This window comes from Eurosta solidaginis, chromosome 2, assembly GCF_040869045.1.
Source record: "Eurosta solidaginis isolate ZX-2024a chromosome 2, ASM4086904v1, whole genome shotgun sequence".
Lineage (NCBI taxonomy): Eukaryota > Metazoa > Arthropoda > Insecta > Diptera > Tephritidae > Eurosta > Eurosta solidaginis.
Window position 1 is genome coordinate 63,963,983 of NC_090320.1, and position 13,169 is coordinate 63,977,151.

Sequence of the window (13,169 nt, forward strand, 5' to 3'; positions counted from 1 at the left end):
AAGACGGCGTCAATTATTGGTGGGGATTGTAAAGAGCCAAATACTCTACGGTGCACCTATTTGGCACCACGTCACAGAGTATTCGTTATACTTCCGCGGAGTGAAGTTAATGTACCGCCAATGCGCACTCCGAGTATGCAGTGCGTTTAGAACCGTCTCAGACAAGGCATCGCTAGTAATAGCAAAGAGTGCACGTCCACATAGCTATCTACTCATCTGTCAGCGCATGATGCTGAATCAAAAATCGTATGTGTCAGGCCTTTAAAGGAGAGAAATTAAATGCTGAACGAACATCTGATTGAACTTAAGAAGCCATCTCCGCAAGCACTATTAAGATATTATATAAGTTAAGGATTCTTTTATTAAGAATTCCAAAAAAATATATTTTTAGGGTCTTTACGACCTTTATTGAGTCACATCAAAAGTAGAACTAACTTTACAAAAATCATTAACTTATAACTACGCTTAATTAATTGGCCGACTCCGCTGGCGTTGCTGCTGCGTTTTGCTATTCCGCGAATTAGCCAACTTTAGTTGCGCATGTTGGGCTTACTGTTTAAATGAATTGGAGCTTTAATTTGTTGACGTCGCGCCTGGCAATTTTGTGGGAAAGTATTGAACTTCCGCTCTAAATAAATTCAAGCTAATTTTGCTGACATTGCTTCTTGAGCTTTTATGTGAAATATTGTGCAACGAGAGTTGCATATCCGCTTTACCTGTATTTATTATTGCTTATTAATCATTTATTGTTGTAGCAATTGTTAACATATGCCATGTTAACATATACTTAAAAATTCAGCGTATGAAGAAAAGGAGCATGAAAAAGCCCTCAGAGACGTCCACAAAAAGTCTTCGGACTACTATACCAGTGATCGCCCAGTGAGCTCCGTTCTTAAAGACAAATACCCAGGACTCGCATTTGAGAAAAGCAGCCTCCTCAGGATGACGCTCGTTGCTCTGGCTCAAGTTCCATCTGGATAATGTAATAGGCTAAACCCTTACATGTCCAGATTTAACCCCGACATACCTAATATATGTCCTGCTTGTAACACCAACCATCATCTAAAGCAATGCTACAATAACAATGACCTGATAACAGCACCGCCGCGAATTTTCCTTATATAGATTCTACTTCAATAGATCTTGAATGTGTAGAGTCTTAACATCATTAGAAGTGGCCATCATTACTAAGACGGTTTCACATCTTAATCTTAATCTTAATAATAGCCGTGTTTTTTTTACAAGCGTATACGTTAACGTTTGCGCGTAAAAAAAAACTCTTATCCTCGCTTAGATAATGCTTGGGAGATCCATCTAGTGGCAGTGGTTAACCCTCCGATAGATTGTGGCGTCTGGCCAGAAGAGAAGGCTTTATTTTCGTGAATAACTTTACTCCTACCCACCCAATCATGAAGAGCTTTAGTGAATTTTTAAGTTTAGAGGCGGTCTTTATAATAATTCGGATCGATATTTTTATACTCAGCTGAGCAGAGCTCACAGAGTATATTAACTTTGTTCGCATAACGGTAATCCGTAACGGCATAAACTAATCAAGATAGATATAGACTTCTATATATCAAAATGATCTGGGTGAAAAAAGAAATTCATTTAGCCATGTCCGTCCGTCCGTCCGTAAACACGATAACTTGAGTAAATTTTGAGGTATCTTGATGAAATTTGGAATGCAGGTTCCTGGGCGCTCATCTCAGATCGCTATTTAAAATGAACGAAATGGGACTACAACCATGCCCACTTTTTCGATATCGGAAATTTCGAAAAACCGAAAAAATGCGATAGTTCATTACCAAAGACGGATAAAGCAATGAAACTTGGTAGGTGCGTTGACCTTATGATGCAAAATAGAAAGTTAGAAAAATTTTGGACAATGGGCGTGGCACCGTGGTCAAATTTTAACAACAAAATTTAATATCTTTACAGCATAAAAGTAAATTATGTCAACATTCGGCTCCAACAAAATACAAAAATAAAAGAAAATTTCAAAATGGGCGTGGCTCCGCCCTTTTTCATTTAATTCGTCTAGAATACTTTTAAGGCCATAAGTCGAACAAAAATTTACCAATCCTTGTGAAATTTGGCAGGGGCATAGATTCTATGACGATAACTGTCTTCTGTGAAAACGGGCGAAATCGGTTGAAGCCACCCCCAGTTTTTATACACAGTCGACCGTCTGTCCTTCCGCTCGGCCGTTAACACGATAACTTGAACAAAAATCGATATATCTTTACTAAACTTAGTTCACGTACTTATCTGAACTCACTTCATCTTGCTATAAAAAATGGCCGAAATCCGACTATGACCACGCCCAATTTTTCGATATCGAAAATTATGAAAATTTAAAAAAATGCCATAATTCTGTACCAAATATGAAAAAAGAGATGAAACATGGTAATTGTATTGGTTTATTGACGCAAAATATAAGTTTAGAAAAAACTTTGTAAAATAGGTGTGACACCTACCATATTAAGTAGAAGAAAATGAAAAAGTACTGCAGGGCGAAATCAAAAGCCCTTGGAATATTGGCAGGAATACTCTTCGTGGTATGACATATATAAATAAATTAGCGGTACCTGACAGATGATGTTCTAGGTCACCCTGGTCCACATTTTGGTCGATATCTCGAAAACGCCTTCTCATATACAACTAAGGGCCACTCCCTTTTAAAACCCTCATTAATATCTTTAATTTGATACTCATATCGTACAAACACATTCTAGAGTCACCCCTGGTCCACCCTTATTGCCATATCTCGAAAAGGCGTCCACCTATAGAACTAAGGCCCACTACGTTTTAAATAGGCATTAACACCTTTCATTTGGTACCCATATCGTACAACACACAATCTAGAGTCACCGCTGGTCCACTTTTATGGCGATATCCTGAAATTGCGTCCACCTATAGATATATGGCGCACTCCTATTAAAATACTCTTTAGTACCTTCCATTTGAAACCCATGTCATACAAACACATTCCAGGCTTACCCTAGGTTCATTTTGCTAAATGGTGATTTTCCCTTATTTTGTATCCAAAGCTCTCAGCTGAGTATGTAATATTCGGTTACACCTGGACTTAGCCTTCATTAATTGTTAAGTTTAGAAGCGGTCTTTATAATAATTTGGAAATCGATATTTTTATGCCTTTCATGAACATGAAATGGTATATTAACTTCGGTCCGATGTTTGTAACGTTGAGAAATATAGAAGATAGACTCACCATTAAGTATACCGAATTGATCCGGGCGACGAACTGAGTTGATATACCCATGTCCGTCTGTCCGTCCGTCTGTTTGAACGCAAACTAGTTCCTCAAATTTTGAGATAGCTCAATGAAATTTGGCACAAGGATGTATTTTTGTATTATATTAGACATTTGTCGAATCCGGTAGGATCGGACCACTATAACATATTTTTCCCATACAACCGATCGTTCAAATAAGACGATTTTGGTCATTCCTGCCGCAATTTAGAAAGTATAAACGTGAAACTCGGTGATATATATTTTAATATATCATAGAAGATATCCTGAAAAAATTACTTTGATCAGAGCTATATATAGTTATATCCCATATAACCGATCGTTCAGATAGAAAGCTTTTTGGCCATTTCTCCCTTAATTTAGAAAGTATAAACGTGAAACTCGGTGATATATATTTTAATATAACATAGAAGATTTTCTGTAAAAATCAGTTAAATCGGAGCTACATATTGTATATATCCCATACAACCGATCGTTCAGATAGAAAGATTTTTTGCAATTTCTCCCTTAATTTCCAATATAAAAACGTTAAACTTGGTGATATTTATTCTAATATATCATAGAAGATTTTCTGAAAAAATCACTTTGATCGGAGCTATATGTATATAGTATATACCTATCCCATACAACCGATCGTTCAGATAGAAAGATTTTTGGCCATTTCTCCCTTAGTTTGCAATATAAAAACGTGAAACTTGGTGATATATATTCTAATATATCATAGAAGATTTCATGTAAAAATCGCGTCGATCGGAGCTATATATAATATATATCCCATACAACCCATCGTTCAGATAAGGGGCTTTTTGCCATTTTTTATTTTATATGTATCTTAAAAATCGTTTAGGTATGTACATTTGTTCACTATATATTTTTTATCTTATACATCCGATTATTTGGAGATTACGAACGGGATAAGATTATTGTTCAGCCCCATTCATGAAAGGTATGAAGTTTTCGGCACAGCCGAAGACAGTCCCGTCCTTACTTGTTTTCTTTTTATTTTATCTTTTTTTGTACCAAAGTTGATTATGTCACATTTTAGCGTTGTTGTCTGGCTAGACGAACATATTTTTAAGCCTATAAGACCTCATATTTCATAATTTATCAATAAAAATTCAAACTTATTTCTGGTTAATCACAGTGTGCGACGAGATTTCTTCAAAGTTTAAATATTTGTGGACAAACTTCAAAGTGTCAAATTTCGTCTGGCCAGACGACAACGCTAAGATGTGTTGTGGAGGGTTAAATAACTAGCTACAGAACAGGGTGTACCTAAACCTCTGGTGGTCATAATGTATAACATATAGCTGAATCAGTTGAGAGATGTGGTTCTTAGTGTAGAGGTGAAACATAGCCACTAGAGCGGGCCAAATTTTTTGCCCATCAGGAGTACAGCAAAAACGTAATATACAGATAATTCTAAGAAAAATTGCTGAAGACACCACAGCTCTGAGTCCGACTTCGAGGTCCCCACTTTTGCAAAACAGATATTTTGCATTTGAATGTAGGGTTTGTCCAAAAAATCTTCATAGCTTCTGATGGAATTATGGGAAAAATATCATATTGGGCTTACTTTAAAGGTATTTTACCTACATTTCAGAATCTGTATTAATATCTATAGTGTTTTTGAATTTTAGTAGAGATATCAGGCTTAAATTATGAGAAATTAGCCTAAAATGAACTTTTAACTAATATATTATAATTTTTAACAAATTTCTTATGGACAATTTTTTTTTCTTTACTGCTAGAATAAGTTCAGAACATTTCCAACAACTTTCACTCAAACAGTTTTTCTTTTTTCGAATTCGTTTTAGTAGAAAAAAATGTTTGCTTATTACAAATATAAGTATAAAATATAGGTATTTTTTTTTTTTTTTTGAAAATATGGTGTCTTCAGCAATTATTCTTAGACTCATCTGTAGATTATGTTTTTGCTATACTCCTGATGGGAAAAAATCCATCCATACAATTTGACCCGCTCTAATAGACACATATTTCAGTTACATCTGAGTATAATGCGTATTGAAATTTAGTAGTACTAATTTTATGCGCAGCAATTTCAGAGGTGTATTTAAAGTTTGAAGTCCATATAAAGTTTAAGCGTAAACGTTTATAGATGTAAAAAAAACACAGCTAATATTATGAATGGGAAAGTTTGGATGTTTGAATTTTTGAATGTCCAGATGTTTGTCTCTGTGACTTAATCACGCAAGAACGGCTGGACGGATTTGAATGAAATTTGCACACATATAGAAATTGGTCTAGAAGGATCTACTAGCTATATTTTTTTGAAAAGGGGGAGTTTCCGGCCCCTAGGAACAGTTATAATTTAATTATTGTATTTTTTCGTTTTTGTGACTGAATCACGCCAGAACGGCTACACAGATTTTGATGAAATTTGGGACACCGATAGACAAAAGTCTAATGGCGTATTTTTTTTCGAAAATGGAAGGGGGCGTCCCACGACCCTTCGAACATTTACTTTTTAAAGGGCCAATTAATGGTGACTTATAACCATATAAATATAACAAGATAAAACAGCTGATCGAACCTACCTTATGGAAATCAATGTAATCGATTAATGGTGCCATACCATAACGCTAACGCCATAACCATATCATAGCCAACCAATTGGGTTTTGGCTTCTCGCCATATCCATAACCTAAAAATACTTGAGTTGGTGAATTTAATAACTTTTTGTGGATTTTATAAATTTTTTTGGATACGTTATGATTAAGAGACTTATTTTTTGTGGAATATGTTTGTAATTTTTTGCGTTTTCTTCATTTTTATGAAATTTTCACGATTTTTAGGTTAAGTCGCCATTAATCGATCACATTGGAGATGGTTATGGATATTGGTAAGGTTACGACTATGGCGTTAGGGTTAAGAAAGTTTAATTAGCCCTTAATAATTTCTACACATTATAACTTTACGTTTACTAACCTTCACAAATATGACAAACTCAATAGGTCAAATATGTCGAGGGCTTACAAAGTGAGCAGTGACACTCCCCGTCAGGATCATATCGAGACCCTTCCGGGATCATTTCTGGATGGTTTCCGGGATCCGTCCAGGATCCCTTCGGGGTAATTTCGGGAGTTTTTCTGGACTATGTCTGGGACATTTCGGGACTTTTACGGGATCATTTCTGGATGGTTTTCGGGATCCGTCCGGCATTCCGTCGGAACTATTTCGGGATAATTTTGGGACCCTTCCGTGATAATTTCTGAATGATTTTCGGGATACGTCCGGGTTCCCGTCGGAGTTATTTCTGGGTATTTTTGGGACTATTTCGGGAACATTTGGGGATTCTTCAGGATCCGGTCAGGGTCATTTCGGGACTATTTCGGTATCATTCGGGAATCCTTCCGGCATCATTTCTGGATGGTTTTCGGGATTCATCCGGGATCCCGTCAGGGTCAATTTGGGACTTGTGCGGAACTATTTCGGGATCGTTTGGGGACCCTTCAGGGATCCTTTCTGTACGGTTTAAGGAATCCGTCGGGGTCATTTCGTGACTTTTTCTGGATTATTCCGGGTTCATTTGCGGAGCCTGCCGGCATCAGTTCTAGATGATTTTCGGGATCAATCTGGGGTCAGGGTCATTTCGGGATCATTTGGGGACTCTTTAGGGATCATATCTTGATGGATTCTGAGATCAGTCAGGTATTATTTCGGGATAATTTGGGGTTCATTCAGGGATATTTTCTGTATGGTATCGGGATCCCGTCAGGGTTATTTCTGGACTTTTTCGAGATCATTTGGGGTTCTTGCGGCATAATTTCTAGATGGCTTTCGGGATCCGTCCGGGATCCCGTCAGAGTCATTTCTCGAATTTTTTGAGACTATTTCGGGGTCATTTGAGGACCCTTTAGGGATCATATCTTGATGGATTCTGAGATCCGTCAGGTATTATTTCGGGATAATTTGGGGTTCATTCAGGGATATTTTCTGGATGGTATCGGGATCCCGTCAGGGTTATTTCTGGACTTTTTCGAGATCATTTGGGGTTCTTGCGGCATAATTTCTAGATGGCTTTCGGGATCCGTCCGGGATCCCGTCAGAGTCATTTCGCGAATTTTTTGAGACTATTTCGGGGTCATTTGAGGACCCTTTCGGCATCATTTCTGGTTGATTTTCAAGACCAGTCCGGAATCCCGTCAGTGTCATTTCGGGACTTTTTCGGAACTATTTCGGGACCCTTCCGGGATCATTACTGTATGGTTTTCGGGACCCCGTCAGGGTAATTTCGGAAATTTTTCGGGATCATTTGGGGACCCCTCAGGGATCATTTCTGGATGGTTTTCTGGATTTGTCCGGGATCCCGTCGGGATAAATTCGGAAATTTTTGGTATTAATTTGGGACCTTTCCGGGATCAAATAAGGACCCTGCGAAACCAGTAGTTCAGCACAAATGCTTTTTTAAACGGTTTTATTAAGCTTGACTTGGCAGGCTGGTTGGTTGGCTGGCACGAATTTTGTAATTGAAATTTAAGTAACTTCCCGATGAGCTACAAGGTTGAAACTTGGAATATAGTTCAGAACCCGATGACAATGCAATAATAAGAAAAAATCGCCGCTAGGTGGTGTAAGGATCGTGATATTCACAAAAATCGTATTTGTGATCCGATCTGGCTCATATTTGGAACACATAATACATACAAGAATAGAAAGCGACCTATGAAAAAAATCGCCACTAGGTGGCGCAAGGATCGAGATATTCACAAAAATCTTATTTGTGGTCCGATTTGGCTCATATTTGGAACGCATAATACATACATGAATAGAAAGCGACCTATCGCTAGGATCGAGATATTCACAAAAATCGTATTTGTGGTCCCATCTGGCTCATATTTGGAACACATAATACATACAAGAATAGAAGGCGACCTATGAAAAAATCGCCGCTAGGCAATTAAATAAAGACTAAAGACTTGAAAATAAAGTAATTAAAAAAAAATTTTGAGTTAAACGGTTTTATTGAAACAATACTTACATGAAGTAATAATAATACTAAAAGCTAAAAAATAATTAGGTAGGTCCTAGGTACTAGTCATTACACTCTTCATCAATCTAGGGCGTTGATCAGACAATTAAATAAAAGCGTTGGACGCATCAAATGTTTGTTGATAGTCATATATAAGACCAACTGAACTTTAGTCAGGTTATGCTACGCCTCACATTTTTAGAAATTTCACGCGCCCAACGCTTTTATTTAATTGTCTGATCAACGCTCTAGATTGATGAGGAGTGTGATGACTAGTACCTAGGACCTACCTAATTATTTTCTAGCTTTTAGTATTACTATTACTTCATGTAAGTATTGTTTTCAATAAAACCGTTTAACTTAAAATTTTTTTTTTAATTATTTTATTAAATTATGAGCTTTCATGGCTATGGATTTGCTGCAAACTATTCGTAATTAAAATTCGGTGTGTTCTATCTTTAATATCTAACACAGCTTTTTCGTTCTATTTTTGATTTTTTTAAATGAATCCTGTAACCAACCGTTATAACTATAATTACACTTTTTGTAATATTTTAACCTACTAAATACCAGAAAAGGCAAAACAATTTTCATCTAAAAAGTTCTCTTTGGTTTTAGTATCATAAATAAAAATCGTTAAACCTATCGTAACAAAATTGGGCAGAGAGGTTGCCTTTACTACAAGGAATGCTTTGAAGAAAAATTTACGAAATCAGTTAAGGACCACGCCCACTTTTATATAAAAGATTATTAAAAGGGTATTGGACGAATAAAATAAGCTATATCTTTGCAAAAAAAGAGCTTTATATGAATGGTATTTCATTTCCCAAGTGGGTTTATAACAATAAATAGGAAAAACTTAAATTTAAAAAAAATGGGCGTGGTACCTCCCCTTTTACGACTGAGCAATTTTCTATGTTTCGGGAGCCATAACTCGAAGAAATATTAGTTCAGAATAGAACCATATGTATAGATATTGTTGCGCAGCCTTGTAACACTATTAAGCATACAAAACAAACAACAACAGCATTTCAAGTGTACGGCTGGGTATATAATGTTCGGTTTAACCCGAACTTAGACTTCCTTACTTGTTTTAATTGTTTTTCATTCACACGAGCCAATTATGTGTAAATAGCGTCGACAAAATGGTGTACTTTATACTTAACTAGCGGGACCCCGGAACATAGAAAATAGAAACATTAGAAAAAGAATAAAATATCATAGAATTTTTTTATTCTTTATTTCAATTCAAAACATTTGGATACACTACATTTTTCGTTTTTCCATCTGGGATATGAAAAAACAAACAATTTGGAATTCCTACTAGCTGTCCGTGCAAAAAGCACGGTTCCTCCAAATTTAATCCGCATACTCGAAGCGTTTGTCCTTGCGCCTTGTTGACTGATATAGCAAATGACAGGCGCACTGGAAATTGCAAACGCTTGAGTTCAAATGGCATGTCTGTTGGTATCAGTGGGATTCGCGGTATAAGCACAATTTCACCTTTCGCTTTGCCGGTCAGTATATCTCGAGACCCTAGTTACCCGCGGGTACGAAAAATACCCCGTATCAAAGTATTCATAAACAGCTTACATTTGATACCCATATTGTACAAACATATCCCTGGATTACCCAGGTCCACATTTTGATCTCAAGACCCTATCCAGAACGGGATAAAAATTAGCCTATGTCTGTCTCCTGGTTCAACTTTCAGCCAAATATGTTCATCCGTTACTTCCTCCTCAATCACTCTTTATCTATTTAAAAAAAAGCGCATCAAAATCCGTTGCGTATTTTTAAAGGTTTAAGCATCCAAAGGGACATAGGGACAGAAAAAGCGACTTTGTTTTATACCAGAGCCGGCCAAAAGTTGCACATTGTGCAATTTGAGTTCGTATTTTCACACAGACACTAACGATGTGCGATCACGATCGATTGCTTTCGCTGGTCACTCACTAAAATCAACAGTGAATGCAAAAGGAAAAGTCCATGCTACTTTTTGGGCACATAATAAAAACAATATGCTGCAAGGTTAAAGTGACTTTTGATACGTTTTAGTTAGTATTATTAAGTTCCTTTGAACATACATATTAATATTGACAATTTAAATATTAATAATTAATAATAATTAATTAATTATTAATAAATATTGACAATTTAATATAAGTAACTTTTTATACGTTCTACTTAGTTTCATTAATTTTTATACTTTTTTTTTATTGAATAACTTTATGTTTTGAAAATATATATTTCTATCTTTATATTTACTTTGTTTTATAGTTCATTCTTGATGAAAAAGTGATTTTTTAAGTAAATTTTGCATTGAAGAAACACCATACCTTCTTTTATAAAAAAGTTTTATCTGGCTAGCTCGACCTCCGCGTTCCTAGTTATATGAATATAAGTAAGTATTGTTAGGATTAGCTTGAAATCAAATAACCAGAGGCCTTTTTATACTCAGTTGAGCAGAGCTCACAGAGTATATTAACTTTGATTGGATAACGGTTGGTTGTACAGGTATAAAGGAATCGAGATAGATATAGACTTCCATATATCAAAATCATCAGTATCGAAAAAAAATTCGATTGAGCCTTGTCCGTCCGTCCGTCCATCGGTCCGTCCGTCTGCCCGTTAACACGATAACTTGAGGAAATTTTGAGGTATCTTGATGAAATTTGGTATGTAGGTTCCTGGGCACTCATCGCGCAATAACCACGCCCACTTTTTCGATATCGAAAATTTCGAAAAATCGAAAAAGTCTGATAATTCATTACCAAATACGGATTAAGCGATGAAATTTGGTAAGTTAGTTGAACTTATGACGCAGAATAGAAAAATAGTAAAATTTTGGACAATGGGCTTGGCACCGCCCACTTTTAAAAGAAGGTAATTTAGAAGTTTTGCAAGCTGTTATTTGGCAGTCGTTGAAGATGTCATCATGAAATTTGGCAGGAACGTTACTCTTATTACTATATGTCTGCTTACTAAAAATTAGCAAAATCGGAGAACGACCATGCCCACTTTTAAAAAAAATTTTTTTTTAATTAAAATTTTAAAAGAAAAGTTAATATCTTTACAGTATATAAGTAAATTATGCCACCATTCAACTCCAATAATGATATGGTGCAACAAAATACAAAAATAAAAGAAAATTTCAAAATGGGCGTGTCTCCGCCCTTTTTCATTTAATTTGTCTAGGATACTTTTAATGCCATTAGTCGAACAAAATCCTTGTGAAATTTGGTAGAGGCTTAGATTCTAGGACGATAACTGTTTTCTATGAAAATGGGCGAAATCGGTTGAAGCCACGCCCTTTTTTATACACGGTCGTCCGGTTGTCCTTCCGCATGGCCGTTAAAACGATAACTACAGCAAAAATCGACATATCTTTACTGAACTTAGTTCACGTACTTATATGAACCCACTTTATCTTGGTATAAAAAATGGCCGAAATCCGACTATGACCACGCCCACTTTTTCGATATCGAATATTACGAAAAATGAAAAAATGCCATAATTATATACCAAATACGAAAAAAGGGATGAAACATGGTAATTGTATTGGTCTATTGACGCAAAATATAACTTTAGAAAAAAACTTGGTAAAATGGGTGTGACACCTACCATATTAAGTAGAAGAAAATGAAAAAGTTTTGCAGGGCGAAATCAAAAGCCTTGGAATCTTGGGAAGAATACTGTTCGTGGTATTACATATATAAATAAATTAGCGGTACCCGACAGATGAAGTTCTGGGTCACCCTGGTCCACATTTTGGTCAATATCTCGAAAACGCCTTCACATATACAACTAAGGGCCACTCCCTTTTAAAACCCTCATTAATACCTTTCATTTGATACCCATATTGTACAAACGCATTCTAGAGTCAACCCTGGTCCACTTTTATAACGATATTCCGAAAAGGCGTCCACCTATAGGACTAAGGCCCACTCCCTTTTAAAATACTCATTAACACCTTTCATTTGAACAAATATTGTACAAACGCATTCTAGAGTCACCCCTGGTCCACGTTTATGGCGATATCCCGAAAAGGCGTCCACCCATAGAACTAAGGCCCACTCCCTTTTAAAACACTTATTAACACCTTTCGTTTGATACCCATATTGTACAAACGCATTCTAGAGTCAACTCTGGTCCACTTTTATAACGATATTCCGAAAAGGCGTCCACCTATAGAACTAAGGCCCACTCCCTTTTAAAATACTCATTAACACCTTTCATTTGATACCCATATAGTACAAACAAATTCTAGAGTCACCTCTGGTCCACCTTTATGGCGATATCTCGAAAAGGCGTCCACATATAGAACTAGGGCCCACGCCCTCTTAAAATACTCATTAATACCTTTCGTTTGACACCCATATTGTACAAACGCATTCTAGAGTCACCCCTGGTCCCCTTTATGGTAATATCACGAAACGGCGTCCACCTATGGAAATAAGGATCACTCCCTTTTAAAATACTCATTAACACCTTTCGTTTGATACCCATATCGTACAAACAAATTCTAGAGTCAACCCTGATCCACCTTTATGGCGATATCCCGAATGGCGTCCACCTATATAACTATGGCCCACTCCCTCTTAAAATACTCTTTAATACGTTTCATTTGATACACATGTCATACAAACACATTCCAGGGTTACCCTCGGTCCATTTTCCTACATGGTTATTTTCCCTTATGTTGCCACCATAGCTCTCAACTGAGTATGTAATGTTCGGTTACACCCGAACTTAACTTTCCTTACTTGTTAATTCCGAACTTCACAGTCCAGATTTTCTTTTAGCACACTGTGGGGAGTTGTCACTCATTTTTTACACAAACTTATGCAATTGGTTTAGTTTTTGAATGGCCGGCTCTGTTTTATACTATGAAGTGATGTA